At 44.1% G+C, this 26,106-nt stretch overlaps 1 protein-coding gene across 1 annotated transcript in view; it reads left to right on the top strand.

Annotated features, from left to right (window-relative positions):
• The window catches only part of LOC148339089 (tudor domain-containing protein 5-like), a 147,736-nt gene that overhangs the window by 105,627 nt on the left and 16,003 nt on the right, over positions 1-26,106 (top strand). The window contains exon 5 of the mRNA XM_088294643.1: positions 6,836-7,053. The gene's annotated coding sequence lies outside the window, so the exon portion shown is untranslated. The remainder of the gene's footprint in view (positions 1-6,835; positions 7,054-26,106) is intronic.

The following is a 26,106-nucleotide window of genomic DNA, read 5'->3' as shown; positions in this document are numbered from 1 at the left end:
TGTCATGCAAAGAATGGTTCCTGCGGTTAGCTTGACTTATTCTCCCTGACTGCATTCACGTAAGTAAACGAGCGCTCAAGGCAGAAAAAAAAATGCGCGGTACTCTGATTACTCGAGGATCCATTTCAGTCCTAATTTCAATACAACATAGTGTTGCAACACTAAACACCGCCACACAGTAGTTTGTTCGCCGTCCTTATGCTCCGCTGCGGCGAATTTTCAGATGCCGAAGTTGGCTAGACTAAGCGATTAGCTACGCTCCGCTGCTAATTGCGATTAGCTTTACTTAAAAGCGTCTCATTTCATATGCGGCTAATTAATTGAATTTCGCGCTTTATTTGACGAGCCAAGATGTCATGTTGGCTTGAAAAACCAAAGCGCATACGTCCGGAGTCATCCTATCAGAACTTGCCGGAACCTTTGCTCTACTTTGTGTCTTTTTGGTTTGGCTTCTAGTCGTCTTAAAAAAAAGAAGGTATGCACTCATTCGCGCAACCAAGGCGATCTTTTGAATTTGTAGCATCAATTTATCGCAATTCTGTGAAACAGAAACCATTGAGAAAACTTTTTAAAAATAATTTCAATTTTCCCACACGCTTTAAAAACGCTTTAAAGTATTCCTTAGCGTCTGTTCTAGCCTGTTTGCAAAGTTCTCCAAATAAGAAGTTCAGCGTGCTTGCTTCAAGTCTTTTATTTGTGACACACAATTGAAGTTTTCTGTAAACCAAAAACGAAACCAAAACATGTTATTCATCTCAAGAACGCCCACCACTTAAATGGTATGGTGTAATGCCAAAATGCCATAGACAAGCTAACAGAAATTAGTACCGATGTAACAGAACAAGCAACAATTCTAAACATTGACTTGCCTGTACTTTGTAAAAAATAAAAAAAAATAAACATTTTATATTCATTTTTTTGTGTGTGTTTAAAAATCCGCGTTATAGAAATGCTTCTCTGTACATCCATTGGAGTATATTTCCCCCCCCCTACCCCTCACCCATTAAATAGTTCCCTTGAGAGCCATTGGAGCCAAATATATGAGATGATATTTTAGCCCATAAAATGTTGATTAACAAGCTGCAGGGCCTACTAAAAAAAAAAAATCCAAAAAGCAAACTTTGCTTGGGGCATGTTGACCATTTTTTTGTGACTGCAATTCAAAGATGGAAGCCAATGTCCGCAAGTTGTGACTTTGCAGGTTGTGTGCGAGTTACCCTCCATGCTCACCCGCCAAATTCCTTTTACAAGCTTTTCTCCGCGTGCCGTGCCTTCTCCCTTCGATGAAAGCCGTCAAATCCACAAATTGGCGCGTGGATCTGGAATTCGGAGCGAGGGATCAATTGCTCTCTTTCGGAATTAGATCCCTGCAAGCTAAGCGGGGCGCGGGCGCCACGTTTGGCCGGAGGTAGGAATGTGCCTTCTGCAGGTATGTTGCCATGGTGCGAACCAGATGAGAGCTGTGAGGCTCGCCAGGTTCAAAAAAAAAAAAAAAAAGTGGACTTTCTCCTGGCGGCATCGCTAAGCACGGCTTGTCGGCGCGTCTTTCCGCTGGCACTCTCGGAGAGCCGTATGAGGTTAATCCGACTTAGTCTGCAGCCCAATCTAATGAGTTGGCCCGCTCCCCTCCCCTGCGTCATTGCACGTTTAAGCTCCATACTGGGATACTCACACTGGGAATTGTAATGCGCTGTCATTAGGAGAATCATTTCGGGATTGGTTGATCAACTCGAAAAATCCACTCTCTGTAGACAACGCTCGTGAATGTGGAAGAGCGGACGATGGACTCCGAAGAATGCGAATCGGGAAAATGTCTGCGTTCATTCGGGAAATGTCCCATGGAAAATGTCAAATTAGGATAACAGGAGGAACTGGATTTTCTTTTTTAGTTCAAATGGTTTGAATTGGTTGAGAAATTTTGGAAGAGAACGTAAAGCAATGAGCCCATTAAGAAAAGATTCAAATCAGTTTTAAGGAGTAGAACTTGATCAGAGTTTGTTCTGGTCAACCATATTTTTCGAGGAGTGGTTGAACACTTTACATGATTGTGAAGTTTGATGTTGCACAGTCCAAAGATGATGCTGGAGATAATAGATAGTAACTCTGGTAATAGTTGATATTTTCTGCACTAGTCGCGCATGCATTGAAGAAAACAGCAAAAAAAGAATCCAAAACATCAGTGAAGTGTGTGGCCCTAAATCATATTTTTTTTCAGTCTTTTGTCGTCTAGTTTTAACATTTTTATGCTCTTTTTATTTTTTAGAGGCGCATCGATTAATTGATTGACAACTAAACGAATAGTAATTGGTTAATTATTTTTTTGATAATCCATTCATCTTTTTTTCCATTTATAATTGAACATGTCTTCAGAATTTCAGCTTCTCTACAATAAATGTTCTCAGATTTTTTTTGGGGGGCGGCGTTGCGTTCATTTTTTTTTCTTTTACTTTGGAATTCAATGGTCAAAATGCCTATTTTCTGACATGGACCAAACGAGTAATAGAATCATAAATCATTTATTTTAATGCAGTTGGAATAAATTTCTTGTTTCTTTAATGAAGGGAAAAAATGTAAAACATCTCATTCATGATTAATTGAGGAAAATAATTGACAGATTTGTTAATTATTCAAATAACCATACATACAGTTGCAGCCCCGCTCTTCCATTTTTTAAACCTTAAAATGAAATGTGAGCCATTTCAGGATATTTTTTTTTTTCTTTCAAACATTTTTTTACAGTCCACTTAAAATTTAAAATACTTATCTAACTAATTCTGGGAATTTTTTAAATGGTGACAGACAGTTAAAAATGAGCTGAATGTTACAAATCTGTTGAGAAATGTGAATGCATTCCAGCCGGACCATTTGTAAAATGTCTCCCATAGTTGGCGATGTGAAATAGTGAAAAATATGGAAACCAATTTCCAATATGTGCTTTATGACCCGACATGCCAAATCGTGTTTGCAGCGTTTTCATGTTGCCTGTGAAATGGTCGTTTTCACTCACGCTGCTCAACATTAGGAATGTGACGCCACTGGTTAGCCCAAGCCAGACTATATTAGCCTGTAATAGCTCGCAGATGACGCTCCCACTCATAAATGTCATTTTCCTCCTGGAGATTTAAGTGCATATCCGTTGACATTCTTTCAAGATTTGAATCGCAGCCAGAAAGCGAAATTTTGCCATACCAAGAAGAGCACGCCTCCATGTGTTTTCAAAGTTGATTAACTGAAAGATTTATGTGGGACAAAAGTGAGACGAATGAGCGAGACGCTCTGGTGCGCACGTATAATCATTCACTGATAACTTTCACAGTTTCTTTGTCCACCTCTTCAATTTTGCCCATCTCAAGAGAACTTTTTTTTTGCTTGCATCGATTATTCATTCTTATTGTGATTTATACCGCAACGTTTAATACTCGACATTTAGATATAAATAGTATTTGATTATCGTGATTGTACTTTGCATCCAGTAAGAAAAGAAGAAGAAGAAAAAAAAAAGCGGTGTCTATTCAAGAGTATTTTCCCTTCGTGGCCTTGAATGTTTCTAATTATTAAGGCAACGGCTGTTTGCTGGCTCGGCAGTTTTATCAAAAAAGTGCTGACTGTTGACTCACCGATGTGCGAGCGACGCCAAAGCAAAGACAATCGTCCCCATGACCTCAGTGTGATCAATACTAGACGACATTAACCGCCACGCCGTCGCTGTGAGAACACACACACACACGCACAAACGTTTGTGCCGGGATTGCAAGGACCCACGTGTAATCCTCACGCAAATTAATCTTAAATGAGGGTGCTGCAAAATACCGGATGAATTTAGCACTTGCCTATTTTCGTGGGACAACAAAAATCTGTTAAAAAACTTTCAGACGATGGATTTGTCAGGGGGAAAAAAGTCAAATTAAAGATATTGCTAAAGTCAAAATTCTGATATGTTTAAAGTGTAATAACAGGGAAAGAAAATCAACTATATGTGAGTGTATTTCAAAAACACCATTTTTTTTCTTATTATGTGTTTACTTTGGAAAAGTTGACTATTTGAAAAAAAAAAATCAGGTCTGTATTCTGAGAAGATGATGCTTTTTGTTCTCCAATATGTGCATCTGTGTCTAAGAAGTGAAGCGCGGAGAGTCTCTGTCACCTGAATACATGAGTTTTTCTGCCCATTTCCTCTCTTTATATTTTTTTGTGATATAACCTCAGCTGCTGCTTTTTCCGCACCATGTTGCTTGTAATTGGATACATTCAGAATTTTTTTTTTAAATACAATAGTCGGCGAGGCAACTCAAAATGTTTCCTGATGAGAAAGCGGGCAGTCACATTTCCATTACGACTGAGCTAATGTGCAAATAACTGCGGTTGCACAGGTGCACACTGAGAGCTGTTTGGAATATTTTATGTAATTCCACGAGAGCGTGAAAACGTCGCTCAGCGCACTTGAACCGTACGGCCGCAATAATGAACATAATATTTCAATGAATACCTCTCTGGGTGTGTCAAAAGTGCGCATTTAGAGGAGAGCTGCCCGGGGGGGGGGACGAGTGGCAGCAGGTGGCTTTTAAAATGAAAGTCTTGCACCATGCAGCGATATATTTTCAGATCCCACTCGCTGCGCTTCTCGGGGGACGTCGGCGAAATGATGAAATTGAGGAGTAAAGTGGGTGCGTGTCAGCGCCTGTGGGTTGCTTGCGCTACGTCTTTGGAGAGAACGCAATTTGATGCGCTTCGTGTTCCTCTGGCCTTGAGAGTCATTTGCATAAACTCGGTGGATCTCCGCAAAAGCAGCTGACTTAAGGCTGCGTTAATTTTGCAGAGGATAAAGAATATATTAGTGATAGAGCGATTATCGTCGGGGCCGATTATCAGGGCCGATATTTTTGCATTTTGCCGATTATCGACATCTGCCTTTTTTTCTTTTTTTTAAATTTCAAGGCTGATAAATTAAAATCTGGTTTATTTTGGCGTGCTGCAGCACACTTTTATAAGACGGCGGAAAAATAGCATGTCCCCCACGGTCACACGCGCCCCCCTCAACATCGCGCTGCGCCCCCCAGGAGGGCCCCGCCCCACTATTTGAGAAGCACTGCATTGTTACATGCAATGATAAACATGACGTGTTCATTGGATGACTGAATCCTGAAACAGATGGAAAACATCACAAGCACAAGAGTCACAAAAAAGCAAGTCGACACGGTCCAAAACAAGACGATAACCACATCAGCGTGGAGATTTGGGCCAAACGGGAGCTCTGGTTTACTGTCGCCTTCAACCCGCAGTCACAGGACCTCTGTGAGTGCTGAGGTGCATTATGGGAAGGCGGGAAGGTTATTGACTTAGCCATGATGCTAAAACGTCCTGACAAGAAGACCAGAAGCGACCAGCTGCTTGCGTCCCTCCGGAGTCTTTCGGCTGGTCGGCTGGAAATGAAGTCAGGTCTCCTTTTGTAACTTTGGGCCTCCGCCACACGCTTGATGTTTGGGGATGGCGTGGCGAGTTGAGAGGTAAGAGCGGGTTGTCCAGTCACCAGAGTGTCTGCTGTTTGATTCCCGCTCTGTCCGAGTCATGTGTCATTGGGCAAGACAGTTGACCCACCCTGCCTCCAGTGCCACTCACACCGGTGTTTGGCTGGGTGTGAACGTTTGGTGGTGGTCGGAGGCGCGCCATTAACTCTTTCACTAGCAGCCGAGGAAAGTAAAAAAAAAAAAAAAATCTTTGACGTCTTTAGCCGTCAATGGCAGTCAATGGGTAATGAGGTTTTTTTTTTTAACTTACAAGTAAGAATAAAATGAACATGGCTGTTTATCACAGGACAGCGACGATATTTTGTTTGACTTCTTTCTTGTCTCATCTAAGCTTGAATTTAGACAGTTGTTGTTTTACACTTAATCGTAAGCGATATTGATTTTGTTAAAAAATTGATGCTGAAAAAAAACGTGCTTTTCTTCTTCTGCTTCTCTGGCTAATTTGCTAGAATGCAGCTCCAACTCTCATCCCGGTTTGTTTTTCCGTTAGTCCCGTGAGATCCTCGAACCAAGAAGGACTCTTTCAAAAAGTTTCATCACTGGCAAAAAGGCGTTTGTGTTGTTCGCGGGAATCTCGACAAATCAGACCGCGTTGAGTCTGCACTTCTGCCAAATGCCATTGCGGACTCCAACGAAACGTGCGCGACGAGCCAGGACAGGCGGTGGTACATTGCTGAACAATCGGAGTTTGTGTGTGTGTGTGTGGGTGGGCAGCACCAGTCACTTCCTGGCTTTTACGACTCCTGCGAAGACGGAGCGGGTCCCCCGTGCATCTTCTGGGAGGTATCGGCGTGTTTTGGCCGTCACAGCAAAATGCATTTCAAGCAGTTTGTCTCACTCACGCTAAAAATATCACTAATCAAATCCCCGAAGAGTCATAAATAAATACAGAGAATGGTAATTATTCTTCCCTCTTCCCAGAGGCCGGCATCAAAGTGCAAGGCGCTGAGCTGATCAACAATTCACCAAGTTTAGTGCGAGAGGATGATCTAACGGAAAGGAAGACAAAACAAATAACAGTACCTCATGCTCCTGAGCTGGGAGGTGTCTGGAGGGACAGGGCGGGACAAGGAGATGCGAAAAACAAACAACAATCATCGGACTCATTTGCATGCAAGATTTCAGAAGCAAATTGTGCCGTGTTCGGCTTTAACCCAAAAAATGGCAGCGGCAACGCGCTCGACAATCACGGCTGATTCGCAACAGACTCCACAAAAAAGTCACATCGTGTCCCATGGCAATAAAATGAGATGAAGACAAACTAGGAATAATCAGAATAAATTGTGCTTTTTGTCCCAATACTTTTGTAGAAAAAAGGAGAAAGAGCGGTAAAGCACCTCCAGCATGACGGATGACTCACGACACGTCTCCGACTCGTCGCCGACACGCGGATGGGGGGCGTGGGGTCGGTAATGGGAGCAGATTAGAACCACGCTGGTGGCCATGACGAGGCCTGCTCCAGATCAGCGACGAGGCGCCGACGATCAGCACCTCCAAAGAAGATTTGCTGTAAGGACATTACGATACGGTAGGAAGAAAGTTTCAAGCCTGACTTTTAGGAGATGTGTCAAATCCGCCGCTATTATATGCTCAGCGGTACGCCGCCGCAATCTAATGGGAGCCGAACGTCGAGCTCATTAACACGTTCACTCCGAAATGCCGTTGCAAAGAAAGACCCGATTAGCTTAATGCTAAACTGCCAAATTGCATCAATGTGGCGGCGTTTGAACACAAACGTGGACAGACAACACAAAAATACTAATTGGCATATATTCTAGCGAAAGACCGTTCAGATTTTTTTCAGAGCCGATACCGATTATTAGTGGTCATGGAGGCCGATCACTGATATTTGTGAGAGAGAGTGAGTGAGCCCCTACTTGAAATAAGTGTGACTCCGTTCTTCCTGTTGCGTTTGTGTGACACAAACAAAGCGAGCGACCACGCCAACTCAGCGTGGCTCCTCCTGCAAGCTCATTACAGCCGTGACCCCAAGTCACAAATTCGTCCTTAATTGGCGACTTGTCCAAATTGACTTGAGTTCATTTGTGGATGAGATTATTTTTACCCTCTCTAACTTTTCCACCTTGCTTTTTTTTTTTTTTCTCCGCTGGTTGGCTGCTGGTCAATTGTAAGCTTCCTTGCGTCCGTAGCGCCGGATAAATCCGGTGAGAAGCCGAAGCGCAAAACTCGTAAACAGCAGCAGAGTTCATTTGTCAGGCCGCTGGAGTGTGGCGCCTTGAGGTGCTTGTCCAAGCAGATTTTGTGGTGTGGATATGCTGCTTGAGTTGCTCCTCCCTCGGGATATGAAAAGTTTACACACCCCTGTTGAAAAGCTGGATATTTTGTAGTATAAAGGGGGGGGGGGACATGCCAGCGGTTTTCAAAACCTTTGGCCTGCACTCAATTGGAAAAAAAAAAATAAAAAATCTTGTTAAGATTTGAAGCAAAACAGCTGAGCTTGCACGCTTGCACAAGTTTGCACACCCCTTATGCGGCGGTGCGCCATAAACAACCAATCACATTGATGGGAGACAACACAGAATTTCTACCATTTAAAGTTCAGCTGCTCCAGTAGACTTTTATGAATGTGAGTGCGAACTCCCTGCAATCGTCCGACATCCAGTCGAGGTTCAACACCCGCCTCTTGTCCCACGTGGACGTGTGAGGCATTGTGGGCAATTGTGGAGCAATTCATATTGGGATGTGGTCACTAAATAATGCGATCAATCGCATTTTGCCCAAATTGAAGCATCAATATCTCCTTGCTGAGCTTGTGTGGCTTCTGGTGGGCGGAGTCCAAATGGCAACAACCAGGCTGGAACGCATTTGATGGAAATCGGTTTTTACTCGGCCGGCTTTGGCACAAACGGATTGAGCGGAGACGACAACTGTCGTCCGTCTTGTTCAATTAGTGTTGTCTATGTCGTGTGAGCACACGTGTGTGTGTGTGCGTGCGTGTGTTTGAGGTGTAAATCAATTGTAAATGATTGCACCTCTCAATAACTGATGGCCATGTCTGGACGGAGGGGGGATGATTAATGATGAGACTCCAGATAATATGAGAAAAGCGCACTGAGATCTTATCGCACGCATGGACGCTGACACGCACGCACGCAATGACAGCACAAATGTGTGCACAACAAAGGAAGACATCAAGAGTTTTGACTCTGGGCGTTTTTTTGGGGTTTTTTCCCGCTTTGTGTTTTGCTTCAGATGTAATGTTGCGTGCACAATGTGTGCCATTTAACGATGAGTCATTTGCTCCAAATGAAATTATTCCTTTAAATGATTAATTACTCCAATTCCCGTCTTGGTTTTCATGACTCGACAACCGTGCCAAATTTGAATAATTAAAACATCGGCAAATATTTAAATTAAGGCTGCAAAATGTGGCCAACCACCGGGGGTGGGCGTGTCCACTCAATGCGGTGAAACCCACGCGCCTGTCAGCTGTCAATCAAATTTCTGCGACCTTGAAAATTTGTCGAACATCTTTCTGGTGCCTGCGCATGTTTGTCATGAAAAGATACCGGCTTCGGAATATATCCGACAAGGTCTTGCGGGGCTTTTGCATGCCGTGACAATGAGGCGCTCGAAAGCAACCACATCAGCGGAAAACTCCGGTCCGGACGCTGGCTGTTAAGTGAGACTTATTTTTTTTTCTCTCACTCTTTTGCCTCTTTATCATGCGCGCACTCGCAGCCGACAACGAGGCACTCTAAAGTGCCCATTCCCTGGTCTGGACGCTGGCTGTTCAGAGAGACTTATTTTTTTCTCCTCACTGTTTTTGCCTTTCTCTCTATGATGTGCGCACACTCGCAGCCGACAACGAGGCACTCTAAACCGTTCCTTCCCCAAGCCTCACGCTGGCAGTCAGTTGGCAGTCTTTGCAGCGTTTTCAGGGGATTATCTTGAATGTATAAAAAATAAATAAATAATAAATATCTGAATTCATTTTACGGGGTCTTGCAAAAGTATGAACACCCCATTGAACTTTTTCACATTTGATCACGTTCCAACAACAAATCTAAGCATTTTCACACAATGACACGCGAAAGGCCAACCCAAAGTGTGAAGAGGGGAAAAAAAATGGTGTCATGTTTTTTTTTTTCTTCTTCTAATGAAAATCAGAACTCCACAGATGGAGTCTATTTACTAATTATGCGGAAATACTTTTGCTCGCCACATTTTTTCCGATTTGTATCTTTGAAATGAAAGGCTTGTATTTGGTTGTAATGAAATGAGTGTGAGGACCTGCGCAGGCCACTGTCAATTCGCCTCTTTTACGATTTGCCCCACGACACGGAATTGTTTCCTAAAGCCCCAAACGGCGACTTGTTGTTTCTATTGACTGGAGTTGAAACTGAGCAAGAGTAGATTGGCAGATTTGCCGGGATTACAAGCGGCACGCAAACGCCATTTGACTAACGACTTGCCTCTCGTGTCAACTCGCAAGTGCAAAATGGAGGCACAAAGAGCGTCTGTCAAGCCCGCTGCCCAAATGGCTGTTTTGTGTTGTCACTCATTTGCTCCCCAAACATACACTTAAGCGCCTCCGCTCTGGTTTCCATCTTTTATTATCTTGCCACATAACAAAGCCCAAATTCATATGCGCTTTCTATCTGACTCTTAATCTTCCTCGCAGCAGTCGGGCTTACGCTCCGGGGAGTCGTCCCCAAACATGAGGAGCCTTTGCGCTCTCACACACACATTAAATAGCTGCAGATATTGCGGCCATTGTGGGTCGTCGTCCCATTTCTCTGTCGTGTTGTTATCACGTTTGCAGCCGACTTGATCCTCTCCAGGAGCCGCTCGCTCACTTTCCCCTCCCTGCGATATCTCTTCATTAGCCCGCCTCTGTGGTTGTTATGTTGTGTTGTTGCTTTATTGTGTTGCACTGTCAGACAAATGGTGAATCTGACCTCTCTCTCTCTCTCTCTCTCTCTCTCTCTCGCTCGCTCGCTCTCTAGAAAGATGATAGCCATTGATTTGTGTGTCTTTATTGCAAGAGGAACCGGGTTCGCCCTTCTGCGCAGTGTGGCTCAATACTACCATCTAGTGAGTGGTCATTTGTTGAAGAAATGTGTGTGTGTGCGAGTGAGCGAGAGAGAGAGAGAGAGAGAGAGAGAGAGAGAGTCCCGACTTGGAATTAGTGTGTCTCCGTTCTTCCTGTTGCGTTTGTGTGACACAAACAAAGCGAGCGACCACACCAACTCAGCGTGGCTCCTCCTGCAAGCTCATTACAGCCGTGCCCCCGAGTCACAAATTCGTCCTTAATTGGCGACTTGTCCAAATTGACTTGAGCTCATTTGTGGATGAGATTATTTTAAGATTACTTTGGATTTACACAATTTGGCCCTTAAAATTCAAGTGCTATTCATTGAAATGCTCGGAAAAATTGAATTATTTCCGGAGGTGTGGCTTTTGCTGGGTTTTTTTTTTTGCCCAATTGTCTCTTTTGCACTTTACGGGCCACCGTAGGCGTTTCCCTGCAGTGAGCGTGTTTCAGAACCAGATGAAGCCGTTCAGCACCAGGCTCATCCCTGTTTCTTAAATCCTAAAAACTTTTTGTTTCTGTTTCATGTCAAAAACAATCCTCGTCCCGGTGCCAGTCGCGAGGCAACTCTCACCTGCGCCTCGCGCCGACCTGGCATCGTGTCAGCAGGACGGCGCGAGGTGCAAACATGTCCTCAGGCGCTCACGCACGTATTTGAAAAGTGGCAGACCCCTTTTTGAGGGAAGACGCTGGCACGTTGGAACGCGACACATTCAAGTTTGTGAAATGACTTATTTTGTAGGCGGCGTTGTGTTGCGTTCACTGACACGAATGTGGCCCGACGGTTCGGGCGAGGTACGAGTCACTGTCCCGACGCTTGTGGTAGATTGCGTGTGCGTGTGAGTGTATTTTCAGGATGCGCCATGTCAGGTTCGGTTAATTGTCAAAGTGTTTTGTGTCCAGATCAGCGCCTACGGAGACCCGAAAAGTCATTTGTTGTTCGTCGCTATAATGCGCCGTCGGCATTTATTACTTTTGCCTTCGTGTTAGTTCTGTTCGGTCGTGTGCGTCAATGACAAAGTGACGAGCAACACGCGATCGTATTTTGCCTTGTTTGCAGCAAAATGTGTTATTTGAATGTTTTTTGTGACGTTTATTCATAAAAGTTAGGCTCCGCTACCAGAAGTGGTGCACTTTAGTTTTCCAGAATAAAAGCATATGACCGGACATGCTTCTTAGATGTCATTTAGAAGTATCGTAATTATTTCTCCAATGTTTGGCTTGACTCGCCGGTCTGTGTTTGGTTATTCTTTCCTTTTTTGTGGTTCTCTGCGCTTATATTTGGAAAAAGAACATTTTCTTAGTCATGTTGAGTTTTATTCACGAATGAATCGACAACTCTAATAATCATTTTTGGAGTCACTTGAACTTCAATTTCAAATTGTCCAAATGATCTCTTTTCATCTTGTCGTTTCCTTCTCCGATTTGTGTCATTGTTGATGAAAGCAGCCAAGCAAAGTGATTTTCTGTTTTTTTGTGTTGATTCAACATCAATTATAAGACTTTTGCAAATGTGATTTTACTTTGGAAAACAATTATTTGGACACCTTTGCCCTTTTTTTATGTCCAAGACAAAAGGGCAGGTTCTTGAGCACCCCCTAGTGGCTGTGTGTGTGTGCGCACTAGTAGGAAGTTCGTGTGTCAACACGACTCCCCCTAACACAGCAGCAGTGTCATCTTTTTTTTTTTTTTTAATTTCAAATCTCTGTTATATTTGAGTGAAAACAGAAATGATATTCTGCACAGCAGCAAAAACCATGCGGTTATTTTAAGCACCGCTCAAGTACGAGCAGCCTTCAGTGAAAGCGCTGATTTCAAAAAGGAAGGCTGCTTCCCTTCACCCCTTCATGCACGGCGCCGCTTGAGGTCAAGCGGCGTATTTCTTCTTTAGTCAAGCGCCTCGCTCTCTTTTTTTTTTTTGCTTTCTCGCTTTCCCATCTAGTCTGCTGCTCCTTTTTACGCTCTCTATATGGCATGCAGACGAGCGTTCTCCAAGCTCGTCTGCTGCTATGCCCGTCAGATTATTTAGATTTTTTTTTTTTTTCTTGAGTAAAATGTGTGCCTTGGCGCAACAAAGGTTGGGCAACACGGCATTTAGTAAACGAGCGTTTTGCAACATGAGAGCTGAATGCATTACTCAAACACGCACGCGTACATATCCTTGAGAGCTTGTATTGACATTGGACTGTGTGTGTGTGTGTGTGTGTGTGTGCACTTCAGAGGCGCTCGTGTGATTCATGTTCATGAGTTGTGTGGGATCACATCCAAAGCTCGGCATTGTGTGCACCCCTGCATGCCTTTTCACCCACTTGCGTGATTCCTTTTTTCCTCTTTTGCTGCATGTGCGTATATCTGTGTGTGTGCGTGTGTGTGTGCGTGTGTGTGTGCGTCTGGATTCATCAGGTGTCACCCCCGGTGCGAATGCGTGTGCGATACACACAGAAAGCTGCCGCCACTGTTGGCATGGCGACGGCACAGCAGCACCGTGATCGTGATTCGCCACTACCATGGTTTCCCAGCACGCCATTGCGTGTATGTGTGTGCGTGTGCGTGCGCGTGTGTCTGCGTGTGTGTTTGCTCTCCTACAGGCCTCTTTTTCATGTTTTTTTTTCCTTTACAAACAGAACAGACGAAATAACTGGTAAATTGTGTCTGGTATAGTGTTCTTGGTTGTAGTTGTTTTCAGTGGTTTGTTGTAACGCGCACACACACACCAAAACACACTCCTACTCCATTGAATAAGTGTGTTTGACTCTATTTGCACCTCCACTAGAGCAACATGTGCTCTTGACTTCCACTCAGGTTTCAATGCAATGCTTTTTTTTCTTTTCTTTTTATTTTTTGGGAGGCGGGAGGGCAGCCACAACATACATAGTTCTCGTGGCATTTTGTTCATTTTTGCGGAATTTCACGGCGTCATCGTATATGACTCAATTCCGTCATGAACATGAAAATTCAAAACATAGCTTGTATTGGACGGCTACGCGCTAAAAGTTTTGGAGGCCTATTTTTGTGCCCTGCGTAAGTCTAGAGTGAAATAAAATCTTATCTTTGCGCTTGGGTGGCCTTTTCTTTCCTTTGCGACTACCACAATTAGAAAGGGGCGTTTGCGCCGTTGTGAGAGGAAATTCCGCCGACTTGTTTGCCATCCATCAGAAGCGCCTTCCCTCATTCCCTTTTAATTCGGTACAGAGAGAGGCATGTAAATGCCGGAGATCGAAGAGTTGGCAGCTTTGGAGTGGGCACTTGGAGGCCGCATTCTCGTCAAGGCAAAAGTCAAAACCCCTGATTGTGCGTTTTGTGTATGACACACCACCACCACCCACCCCGAGTTGCGCTGCGGTCAGGGGTGTGTGGGGGGGGGGTACTTTCATAAATTTTTTCAAGATGCTAATTTGAATTTGTTCAACAAATTGATTTCTTTCATGATAATATATTCGATATATTTATGAATCGTTCAAATCCACCCAAATCATTTTTCACCACCTGCGCCACAACTTAGACCTGCTCCTACTTGCCGTCACAAAAGTATTGGGTGTGTAGGGCATGTAATGATAAACTTCCTCAGTCTGCCGGAGCACCAAGCGAGGCGCAACACGGTCAGCCAAATTCCCAAATTTGGTAAACTAGAAAATAAAGATGCACCATTTTTTAAGCTGAGCGTACATGTACCTCGCTACCAAAATAGGGCCCAAAATGTTTTATATATATAGAGCACGTCATTTTAGACCTCAAAAATAAAAATGTAATAAAAAGTTGAGCTCTATCAGATATTGCACTTTTTATTTGTGAAATTAATTCAATAATATTTATTTATTTATTAACTAAATTGTATTAAGGACACCATGTTTTTTTTTTGGCCGATGAGTTGCCAATCATTTGCCATGCTCCCTGGCGTTTTTTCCGTCACTGGTCTCATAATATGCAAACAAGTCTTTTTTTTTTTTTTTTTTTTTCTGAGATGATCCGAATCAAAGTGTGGCACACATTAAGATGAGCCTCATTTGAAGGCTTGATAGGAGAAAAGGCAAATAGATCATCCGGATGGATAAGCTGCATGTTACGCCAACAACAGTGAAGTGATGATGAAACGGACGGTAATGGGCGCGCTTTGGAGGAAGACGTGGGAGACAATGGAGATGTTTTTTTTTTTTTTTTTTTTTTTTTTTTTTAATCCAAGGTTGGATTTCTTTTTTTTTTTGGAAGGCGCTGATTCAAACCAGGATTCTGGAGATCACCTGTTTCCTCCTGTGCCGTTATCCCGTCCCTAGGTGGTCACGTGGCTTTTGTTTTAGTTGCTTTCCGCGCTTTGCCCCCCCCCCCCCCCCAGCTTGCCGCAAAGCATCCACGCTCGCTCTGTCTCCGTGCTATTTTTTGCAGCGCTCTGAATGCACGCTGATTTCTAAAGTGTATCTGGCGGAATTATCGCCGCCTTAATGAAACATCCCGGCTTCTTTTATGTGGAGAGCTCAGGCAATCAGCGCGCGAGATTGAGCTCCTCCACGCTGATAGAGACGGCATATCGGCAAATCAAAGTGATGGATTCAATTAAAAACATCCAGGGTGCCTTTTTCTGTCAGTCACTGACTTATTCCGTTTTATATATAGAAGATGACATGCTCGTTTTGGACATTCCTAACGAGGCTTTTTGGCCTGGGCTTGCTTTGTCGATGTAAAATAAGGAAGCTGACTTGGGGAGAGAAGATGGGTGTAAAGTTGCTGACTCGACAAAGATGCCCGATTGGATGAGCAATTGTAACTTAAAAGAAATGCAGCGGGGAAACGATCCAATTGAACTTAATTGGTGTGATCACGCGTAAATAAATAACAAATTATGAAGATAGATTAAGGCAGGGATGGGCAACTTAAATGATGGAGGGGGGTGCACAATTTTTCATCCGCACTACATAACACCCTGCACTCTCTAAGTCCAAAGAATGCATATGTACAAAATATGTGCAAATCTTTCTATATTGAGCCGATGTACATATTTCATGCTCAATGCGTGAAAAGCTGTCAACAAACAGTCAGAAATCAGAAAATAGACATATTTGGCAATTTTTTTCCCCCCTAATTCAAAGTGGCACTCTTACATAAAAATTACCTTCGAAGGACGGCACAAAACTGATAAACACCAAAACAACATTCATTTATTTATTTGTTTGTGTATTTATTTATTTATTTTATTATTTTAGTTATTATTTTATTAGTTTTTATTTTTTTTTTACACAAAAAATCAACCCAATCAAATTTTTTATTTTATTCAATACTATATTTGTCCTGCCTTGTAGGGCTGGATTTAAAAAAAAAAATCAATTTGAATCGATTTTCCTTTTCGTAGCCCAATATTGTTTGCTGAAAGCATATATCGCTTCTTTTAATAACGTCTTTTTCCCCATTAATTTACCTGCGTTGACACGCCATGCGCGAACTTGTCACAAAGCAAAAGTAGCGTATCAAAACAAAATGGCGGAAGCAGTGAAGTCAGCGCCAACAAACGTGAAGGCAGATGATTGGTTTAAATTAAATAAAATATACACGATGAATGTAACTGCATTGGCTTCAATTCTTGATGTGAACTTTGATATTTTTAGCATGCGCATAGTTACAGCAAGCAGTTTGTACTAATTGCAGCATTGGTTCTTCTGAGAATGTCTTCCATACTAAAATAAAATTGCTACTGCGTGAAATTCTTGATTCGAATCGAAAATCAATCAAAGTTAATCGAAAATCAAATTGAATCGGAAATTTGAATCGATAACCATCCCAACCTACGTCATTTACAATTCTGCAACAAAATGAAAAACACACGGAGGAGTATGCGGCGATATACGACCCAGAGCAAACACAACTAAGCAATGTCTGCCATCTAGTGGTGAATGGTAATATTACAATCTAAAACTATATCGTGGATCCCAGATTTGTGGGGGTTAAGGACTGGCCTGACTCAAGAAAATCTGTGTCTAACTGACGGCCATTGAAATGCACTTGGGACAAAAATGTGCTAAATGTGCACACTCAGCTGACAACGAGGCGCTCTAAAGTAGCAAAGCCAGACTTGTTTTGATTTCATTTTTTATACTATCCCCTCCTGTGTGTCACGTGGGCACTCACAGCCAACATCAACGACATGCTCTAAAGCGACGATGAATCTTCATAACGGGAAGAGACGCGCATGTGTGCGTGGTCGATCCAAATTGGGATTGCGGCGCCTTACGGGAGGTGCGCCGGCGTCCGTGCCGTTCGGCCTCCCTTTGGTAGGCTTCGGAAGCACGCGTGACTTTCCCCGCGTGCCGAGCGGCGCGGGGGCGGCCGCGCCTCCCACAGGATCGTCATCTGCGCCGCTCGAGTATGACAGTCGTGCCGCGTATTGCGTGTCGGAGCGCTTTGAGGTCTCGCAATGCGGCGGCGAGCGGCTTTTGATGGGAGCAAATTGACGCAGCGGCTCGAGAGCATTGCATTGACATTGAAATGTGTGCAAGTGGAAGTTGAGTTTTCCCTCCAAATGCTCTGTAATTCACTATTATGTACTCCACTTGGTCTCCGGTTCCTTCCTCTCGTGTGTTCGTTTAGGCGCTCATTGTAGCTTGCGTCATACTGAGAACGCTTTCTGCTCGTTTGAAATATCGTGGCGGGCCTCTGACGGCCGAAACATCTCAAGCACTGGCCACATTTTCACTAATACGCAATATTTCCTCCGTGAAATTGTATTAGAAAAGGTATTTATTCCCGACGGCCTCTTCGATTCATTTGGTTGCCATTGGCAACGCTGCTTCCAATACGTGTGGGGATTTATTTATTTTGTTGTCCAATCGGATTTCAGCCTCAATTTCTAATCTATGGTACAGGACCTTCGGAATCCGTCGCACTTAAGCTTTACCGGGTCAGGGCCGACAATTTTTACGAATAACGCTGCAGGGTCGAGGCCGTAACGGTACCGAGATCGCGGCCGGAGTGTGGGGGACCGACCGGCAAAAAAGGGTCAAGTGCCCAGCTTTGCCAAATAGTACTTGCGAATGCAGTGGCGGTTTTTGGTGTGCGCGGCCGCACGGGGTGACATTTCTGCATTCTTGTGGAATTTGTCTTCCTCTTATTCCATTGAAGAACGTTGCCGTGGGGTTGTTCCTGTCCACTTGCATCGGGCCAACAGATCATCTCGTTTGCCGCATCGTAGGTTTGAAAGTGGCATCGGTATTGTGTGTGTGTGTGTGTGTGTGTGTGCGTGCGTGCGCGCATGTGCGTGCGTGCATGTTCACTTTTAAGCTCGCAGCCTGTGTGAATAGTTTCACACAGGCTGCATTATTTATGCAGCTGCGCTATTGTGCCTCCCAACGTCTCGTCTCTCCTCGCTGTGATGAGCAGATGGGATCTTTTTTTTTTTTTATGTTGTGTAGGGAGAGGCGAAATAGATGAGGTCGTCTCTCTCTCTCACACACACACACACACAAGCATCACTGTGTTTTTTCGGAATCTTTTTGTCATTCTCATTAGTTCTCGACTGTTCTTTCACACCACGTTAGCATCTGTCCATACCTGTTGGCGTCTTCTCAAAGGTTAGCGGTCGTTTCATTAGGTACACATGCACAATTGACAGCCCTCGCTACACAAGAGTTGCACAAGAGGTTGGCAAATATGTCATTGATGTATTTAGTCAACGCTTCGGTGATGCCTTCGGCCTTCCTTCCTTCATTCTTTTGACTGATTTTTTATCAGCCGTCACTTCTCATTTACTAAGAATATCTTAAGCCCGTCCGGCTTGCATGGAGCGGCGGTCCCGCATCCCCCCTCCCTCCCTCCCTCCCTCCACGTGATTGCACATTATCACCCTCCGCTTTGACACGGACGTGTCGCAGCATTTATCACACCTATCGGGGGGCGTCATCAACATGAGGATCGCCTCGGCTTGTCCCCGGAGGGGCGGTGGGCTGCTTTTCCAAACACAGCGAGATGCTCCGTCGCCGCATTGCAAATATTCCCCTCGCGGTTTGCAGGTTTAGCGCGGCACCCGGGGGTGCACTCGAGCCCGATCCTGTTTAATTGAGTGTGTCTCATCATCTGTAATGGGCCTTCCTTCCCAATCTAATCAGTTTCAAGTGCTCCTGTGCATGCTTTCCACCAAACAAGTGTCTTCTTTGTTTTTTTGTTTTCTTTTTTTAACAGAGCACCTCATCTTGTGGAGTCCAGGTGGGAGACGCTTGTGAGTTCTCTACATCTTGTGCGCACAAATACTGTCCTTGCGCAAATCGTAAATCTGGATATCGCGAGAGTTTTTGCGGCGTTCGATTCAATTCAGGGTCATTGCTAGTCTCAAGCTCGCATAAAAAATACAAATAAGTGGCTTCGGTGGCATTGGGCTCGGATTCCCACTTGAAGGTTTCTTGCTAATGTCATTCTTTCACTTTTTTGCGGAACATCTCAACTCAGAAATGTTGTATAATGTTTGTATTATGATTTAATATACGATTTTTTTTTCCAAGGTCCCCTTTCCATTTATTTTTAAACAAACACAAGCTTTTAACGGCTTTTGATGTGTATATAGCTTCGTGGAGCCCAGCGGGTGTCGCTTCAGCGCGTTAGAATTCAGCACTAAAACGAAATAGAGCAAAGTCAGAGAGGACAGGCGATTTGAAACGGCCTCTCTTTGCTCGTAAGCGGCATTTGTTCGTTTACATTGGAATTGGGAAAAAAAGCCCTGGCTGCCATTGCGAGCTGCGTCATACGCGATGTGTAACGTGACAAAGGCATTTGGAAGGGAGCTGTTCTTCAATATTTAAAAAAATACAAATAAATAAATCATTCATTTACTGTGATTTGTTTTATGTTTGATCTTACATAATTACAGCCGCAGTTGTCGTTAAAGTGCTCTTGCAATAAAGTTGAGCGGCCTGCTAAAGTGCCCAAATTAAAAAAAAAACAAGTGAGGTCATCTTAAAAATATGTTCAGAAATTCCAACTTCAGATGATATCAACTTTAAAAAAAAAAAAAAAAAAAATCACTTTCTTGGACATTTTTATTTATTTATTTTTGAACTTTCTGAAATGACCTTCCACGCCGAATTTCTATGCTCCGTTTTCGCGCGTACGTGCAGGATATCTCGTGTATATTTTTGCGCCTCGTCGCCGACACGCTCTTGATTTCCTTTGCCGCATTTTCACTCGGCCTGCCTTCTTTTGCCACATCTCCGCATCCTTTCTTTTCACATTTCGTTTCCCACTTTACCTTTCTCCTGCTCCCTCTTTCTGGCCCTCCGTCTCTCTCTGTCTGTCTCTCCGCCTGCCATCCTTTCCCTTCATTTTCTGACTCAACACCTTGCACTTTGCATGTCTATTTCGGGTCTCCATCTTCCTCTCCCCGAGCCAGCATCACCTCCCCCTGGTTCTCATTATCTGACTCCCTCTTCTGTCTGCGTCTCTGCATGGATGTCTTTCTATTCCTGAACCTGCGCCACCCACATGCGCACACACACACATGCGCAGGTGCAAGGTTTGAAAGGCGCTTGCACCCTCATGCTGTCATTTTCTCCCGTTCTGCTGTCTTCTGCCTTTGGGAGCTGGAAAAGGACACAAAAGCGGCTCAGTGGAAGGAGGAAAGCGAACTGCGCTATTGAGCTTCCACCTCCCTTTCCACATTTCCAGGATTGTTCTTTTTTTTTTTTTTTTACCTCCAAATCAAAGTATTGCACATGCCCCCCCCCCAAAAAAAAAATAATTGCATATTCGATTAGGTTTAGTTGAGAATCCGCTCCATCCGATTCTGTCGTTTTGTTATTCCTCAGTTGGAATTTCTTATTTGAATTTTCACATCCACCGACTTTGGATTTACGCCTTTTTGATTGCTACGTTTTTTTAGTCTGTGTGCAGTCTTGTGTGCCCCTTTTTTTTTTATGGGGGGGGATTAGCTTGGCAGCCCGATTAGGAACGTGCAATGAGATGACTTTTTTTTACATCGGATAACAAAATTCGGAGTCACCACTTGTCTTGACGTACGACAGTGCTTCTCAATTATTTTCTGTCACGCCCCCCCCTAACATAGCAAACAAATCGCGCCCCCCACCACCACCCACTCTCCGCCGCAACTCTCAATAATCGCATTTCCGTTACAAAACAAACCTTCACCGTAGAGTCAATACTGCGCACAATGGGCGAGGAGAGCGCCACTGCCATCTACTGGAGTCGATGTGCAATTACACTTTATTCTAGCACGGCATAAAAAAAAAGCATGTTCCCCAGGGTCACACACGCCCGCCTCAGCATCGCACCGCGCACCCCCACAGGGTTGCCTGCCCCACTATTTGAGAAGCACTGACGTACAACAACCAGTTATTTAGCTGCCATTGAGAGCAAAAAACGGCAACGCTCCATTTTCTTTATTCGGCTGGTTAGGGAATGATTTAAAATATGGCTTGACGAGTTTTGTGTGGAAGCACATCTGGATGAAGGCTGAAAAATTCCCACACGTCCATATTTTCTTGAATTATAACTTGAAAGCCAGTACTTTGTCGTAACAGCGTAAGAGGATGAACCAGGTTCGACAAAGTGCGACGCTTTAAGACAACTGGCGGCAGTTCAGCACGCTTCCTGTCTGGAACAAGGTGAGAGAAAAGCAACACGCCATCCGTGTCATGATGCGCGTGTGCGTGAGTCTCCACTCGATTGACCGTGGATACTTGACTTCCAATTTCAGCCGACAATCCACTTGCGCCTCTCGTCGTCCGCGGCGTTCTCGCCAGATCTCTCAATCTTCTCACAAAAATCTCGTCTTGCCCTAAATGTCACGCTGGCGCTTTCGATTCGTCTGCGTACATACAAATGTGTATGCCCCCGTTGGAAAGGTCACGCACGGAACGCTCGACTCACAAATGTGCGCGATATCGGGCTTAAGGGTGAAATTTCAAGATGGACTGAAGGCGTACTAGAAGCTTTGCCGGTGGCTTTAATTTGACCTTCTGTGAAGGTCGTTGTTTTCGGCAACAAAGGAAAAGAGGGTTGGTGTTTGTCTTGAAAGACGAAAGTCCAAAATCTTGGGCTGATGATTTCAAATGAATCGTGAAAACAGCCTCTTACCAGACTGAAAAACAAACAGACCAGGGGAAACTTATTCATGCTTTTATCTCCAGTAGACTCAAAAAGTATAAAAAAGCTGCAGCAAAAAAAAAAAAAAAAATAGCGTTTAGGGTATAGGTGTCAAACTCTGGCCTGCGGGCCAAATTTGGCCCACTATGTAATTATATTTGGCCCACGAGGCTATACCACATGACTATTATACCATTTTACATTTTATATGATAATAGTAACATTCAAAATGATAATAGTATTTTAAGAAACTAAACATTGAATTGCATTCATAAACCACTTATAATAAAAAAATTCAATTCAAAAATCGGCATTTATATTGTTTTTATAAAATGAAATGCTGGCCCGCGGCTTTGTTCAAGTTTTACTTTTCGGCCCACTGTGTATTTGAGTTTGGGGATTTTTTTTGGGGACGTGTCACTGTTTTAGCTGTGGTGTGAAGCACATTGAAACGTGCTAAAGAAAAATCAAGACGCCTTGCCTTGCCTAACTTGGTGGCCTGCAATTGGCCCAAAATGTCTTAGCGTCAAAGAATCATGTCGTTCATTCCGCCGCCCCACCAGCAGCCGCTCTTCTTCATTCCGCCGTCTTGTGTCACATCGCCTCCCCGTGATTCCGTTTCGCCACCTCCTAATTGCTTTTCGCATTCTTTTGAATTCATCCTGCCATCTCTTGATCCGAGATGTTTGTCTGATGCGCACTGTTCTCCTCACTCCCCGTCACCTGAATCCACCTCGCCCCGCCTCCATACCCCCCCTCCCCCTTTGTCGGCTCCCAGCTGTGTTGTTTGGGACGCCTCCAACATCCAACCATCTGTAAACGCCTCACCCGCTGGCACTCGCGTGCGTGTGCGTGCTCACCTTTCATTTACTTCCTTTTTTTTTATTTAGGTGGGGGGCGGCTTACGCCTTCTTGCTTATCTTCTTTCTCAGCTTTATTCAATTACTACCCCATTATGTCTCCTTGACGCTCCACAGTGGATCATGTGCTTCTTCCAGCGCAGGTGCACCGGCGTCATGTGCTGTGTGCTCGTCTTACGCCAAACGCTTGTTTGAGCCACCTGATTTTTTTTTTTTGTTTGTTTTTTTTAATGTTATCAAGAGCATATTAAAACAACAAATATGAAAATGTTAAAATGCAAAAGCCTCTCGTTCTCCTTGAATCTCAAAGATTGCGCTTCAGAAATGACCTCATGGTCTCATAAGCTATAAAATCCATTTCGACTTCCCGTATAAGGTTCCGAAATTGTTGGACCAAACGACATCCAAGGAACTTGGCTGTGATGTGACAATACAAAAACTAGCATCAGCAGCTTAGGGCTATTTTTGCGTGAGTCGCTTAACTGTGCTGGAAAATTCACCAGTGTAGCATTTTTAAATGTCCCAATGGTCTTCATGATTGTTTTCACAATTTAACGCAAAACCAACATGAAACTTTTTTTTTTTTTTAGTTACCTAAACTGTGAGGTCATTTTAACTCAATTAAATTTTAGAGACAATTGAACATACGGAATTAAGAAACATCCAAATTATGAATAAAAAGATTAAATAAATTAATAAGATGGACGCAAGAGTTAGAGCAGCTCTGTAAAAAAAAAAAATCATTTACTGCCATTGACGGCTAAAGACGTCAAAGATATATATATTTTTTTACTTGGCTATTATTGAACGAGTTAAGCGTGCAGGCAGTTGACATTTGATAGCAGGCTGGCTGACTCCAAAATCAAGTGCATAGCATAAATCCATCCGCGATCCGATGAAGTCGTCAAAGTCTCATCCTCCGCAATTGTCACGCCGCCGTACATAGAATGCGAGCGTTCACGGTGAATCGCAAACAACATCTGCCTGCTCGCGTCTCTGATGAGCTCCTCATTAGAGTCAAAGTAGCGTGTAGCTGCCAAGGCGCCGCAATTAGCCCGAGTCACGTTAGCGCGCGGCCGTGATGAAGACTTTGAGATGGCCGGGCGCGATGGAGGCCGCCGTCGCCGCCATCCGTCAGCGCCCAAACCGCCCAAACCGCCCTCCTCCACATCCATCACCATTACCACCAAACTTTCCCTCTCCCGGCAAGACTCATTCCACCCTGGCAGCTTTATTTCCATCTTCACTCTTCTGCATCTATCTCATTTCCTGCCATGCGGTTATATATATTCCGGGATAAGTGCTCTCCATGAATCTCACACCTGCTTTCTCGCTCCCCACCAACTTCCAAACTCTTCCTCCTTGTGTTCGCCCGCGCGTCTATTCGTCTCTCTCTCTCCCTCGTCTCCTTCCTTCCGCTTTGTTTCTCGCCGTCATGAATCTCCTTTAATAGCCTCTTTTCTCTTATTGCCCCCCTCTTATCTTCTCCAATTTCACCTCACGACCATCCCTCATCCAAATCGGCCCGCCGTTCTCATCAGCGTTGCCGCGTTTGGCTCCTCGCCCTCGGATGGGATCGACTCCAGCGCGTTGCTTTCCTCGGTGAGGTGATCTGACGTCGCAAGGTCACCATTTCTTACTGTACAGAAATGAACAATGGCGACGATCGGCTCATAGAAAACTAACTGCCGCTTGGCTTTCATTCACTATTAATCGGTTGTCACGTGATTTGCCGCATCATTGAGTGACACGTGACAGCATTTCACGTATTTTTTTTCAATCGCGGTTTTCCCGAACACATACATGGGACAAAATGAAGAACAAATCATGAAATAGGGAGGGGCTTAAAGTGAAGGATTCTGGGACGCCATACTTTGCATTCCCGTGTGGGGGGACGTCACGTATGCCCAATGTCCCGTTTGCGTCCTGTTTTTTGAATATCCTGCAAGGAATTGCCCTCATTTCCAACATTCTGGTCTGCCTGCGCCATATTGTCGGTGATGTTGCCGCACGCCTACTCCCCGTTGAAGCTAACGCTTCTGGAACCGCCGCGCTTTTTCCGTTTGCGCCTTTCTTCCTCCTCGCCTTAGCTCCGCAGCACCACACGCAAGGCCGCATTTGTGACTTGATGACGTCTGACTCATCTCGGCCATCTCCATTTGAACACTCTTCTGCCTCTTTCAGCGACTCTCCACGATGTCCTCGGAGCTGACGTTTCGCTTTTCCATCTGGCCGCGGTAGAATTACCCTGATTATGATTGCGGCTGTGATGATCATGATAATCAGGGCAAAAATGATGCTCTCTCCCTCTCCCTCACATGTCCAACACCCGAGAGATGATGATTGACTCGTCGCCTGCCCTCGGCTCATTTTTCCACCCTGCTCAGTCTCTTTGTTTCCTTTTTTTTTTTTAATCCTCACCGGGGAATTGTTTTTTTTTTTTTATTATTTATTTCTTTGCTACTTCCCTTGTGCTCTCCTCCTAACCCTCTACCACTCACTTCTAGTCTCTTCTGAGTCTTTTTCAATTTTCCAGCACTCTTTCATCTGTGTTGTTGCGACCTTCCATCCTCCATCTTACCTCAGCTACTTGTCCCCCCCCCCCCCCCCAACACACACACACGCACACTCCGAAAGCCCCATTTCTCCTCCTCGGCTCCCCACTTTGCTCCGCTGTCACAAAGGAACATGATCCATTTCCTTTCAGGCACATCCCATTCAGACCATAATTATAGAATTGCCGCGTCTCTTGAACATGTGAAGTGGACAGCACGAAATGGCCTGCTTTAGTGGCCTTTCATCACTCGCGCTTTTCATTATGCGCCTGTTTTTCTTGCTCGCCGCACAAATAAAAGGGCATTCACCTTATTGACATGAATGCACTTCCGAGTTTGCAAATTGTACAAAACGTCACCGAATGCCTCTTTTTCTACTTTGCTGACGTGAATACAAAATACAAATGCGCGTTTGTGCCGTGACCTAATCCCCTTTCGTTGTTACGTGACAAGCTTCGTTGTTTGAATATACACGTGCACATGTGGCTGATATTGTGCCGAAGCATATTTGACATGTCACAACGTAACATCGTACATATCATTTTTACCCAACGTGAAATGTGGTCAACAACCGAGTAGGAATGGTAACCAGGTTCAATGTATCTACTGCCATCTAGTGGAAGAGGTTTGCATTGCTCTGCCTGTCACTATATGGCGCTGACATAGATGAAAAGGAAAACACGTTTTTGATCGGATTAAAAAAACAAAAAAAAATAGTGTGTTGTCGAGCATGTTGAAAGACGATTACAAACGCTTTTCAATAAATGTTTGCAAACGTTTTTAGTTAGAAATGCAAGTAAACTTTTCTAGGTGATTTTTTTTCTTTGGGGCAATGATTTCAAATCTGCCCTTGTTTTTTGTCTCGCACATCAGGTTTGCATAATAATAACAAATAATTATAAATATAATATATGAAATAATAATAAAAGAAATTATGATAATAATAATAATATGTACGGAGCCCCTAAAGTGACATGGGAATAAAAAATTAAAAAAGAAGAAATATGTTTCTTGTCCTAACCACAAACAAGATTCTT

Source organism: Idiotropiscis lumnitzeri, chromosome 4 (assembly GCF_059441095.1).
Source record: "Idiotropiscis lumnitzeri isolate Australia: NSW breed Sydney's pygmy pipehorse chromosome 4, RoL_Ilum_1.0, whole genome shotgun sequence".
NCBI lineage: Eukaryota > Metazoa > Chordata > Actinopteri > Syngnathiformes > Syngnathidae > Idiotropiscis > Idiotropiscis lumnitzeri.
This window is presented reverse-complemented; position numbering and strand designations above follow the sequence as displayed.